This window comes from Ailuropoda melanoleuca, chromosome 3, assembly GCF_002007445.2.
Source record: "Ailuropoda melanoleuca isolate Jingjing chromosome 3, ASM200744v2, whole genome shotgun sequence".
In the NCBI taxonomy this organism is placed as follows: domain Eukaryota; kingdom Metazoa; phylum Chordata; class Mammalia; order Carnivora; family Ursidae; genus Ailuropoda; species Ailuropoda melanoleuca.
The window spans coordinates 118,135,799-118,137,007 of NC_048220.1; positions in this window are offsets into that span (position 1 = coordinate 118,135,799).

The following is a 1,209-nucleotide window of genomic DNA, read 5'->3' on the forward strand; positions in this document are numbered from 1 at the left end:
AAAGCGCAATCTCACACCAGCAATTACACGCTGGGTCTGGTGGTGACACACATCACCTCCACACACATCTTCTCACCCAGATCTAATCATGTGGCCCAACCACTAGTCACCTGAGGACAAGGGGGCCAGGAAATAAAATCCTCCCCTGTGCCTGGAAGCCAAAGAGTCAGAAAGATCTGGAGAACAGCACTAATGACCACCAAGAGAGGAGGATGGAAGGGAGAAGAATCCAGTAGCTGAGTGCTATTGAGGAAGACATACTGAAAAATCTCACCATCACCGTCTGTACCCTAGTCCCAACTCAGCAGCATCTCCCACTGCCTATAAAATCCTGCAAGTTTTGTAATTAAAAAAAAAAAGGATTTGCTTAATCACAAGTTTTTTTATGTTTTCATTTGCCATGCATAAAATAGGCATCTCATGTATGACTTTTATGAACAAAGTTAATCAGGTGTTTCTGGAACATTACAGGTTATGTGTAGAAAAAAACATGTAAAAGTTTCATTACCTTTTTTTTTTCCTGTGATTTTTTTTTATTTTAATTTTTTTTATTATATTATGTTAGTCACCATACAGTACATCCCTGGTTTCCGAAGTAAAGTTCAATGATTCATTAGTTGCGTATAACACCCAGTGCCCCATGCAATACGTGCCCTCCTTACTACCCATCACCAGCCTATCCCATTCCCCCATCCCCCTCCCCTCTGAGGCCCCCAGTTTGTTTCTCATAGTCCATAGTCTCTCATGCTTCATTACCTTTGACTATAATTCTACATCTAGAAATGAATCCTAAGGAAATATGCAGAAATGCAGATAAAGATTTATGTAAAAGGATATCATCTTAATAGCACTATTATTAATGTTCCAAACTGGAAGTAAGAAAAATGTCCAATAAAAGAGGGCTGGTCAAGGGCCTCTGAGCCTGGCTGGCTCAGTCGGTTAAGTGTTGACTCTTGATTTTCACTCCAGTCATGATCTCAGGGTTGTGAGATGGAGACCCGCGTAGGGCTCTGTGCTCAGCGGGGAGTCTGCTTGAGATTCTCTCCCTCTGCTCCCCGCCCCCTGCTCACACACATGCAGGTTCTCTCTCTCTCTCAAATAAATAAATAAATAAATAAATAAATCTTTAAAAAAAAAAAACAAGAGGATTGGTCAAATAAGTTCTGCTGCATCCATATGCTGGAAGAGTGGATAGCTATTAGAAGAAAT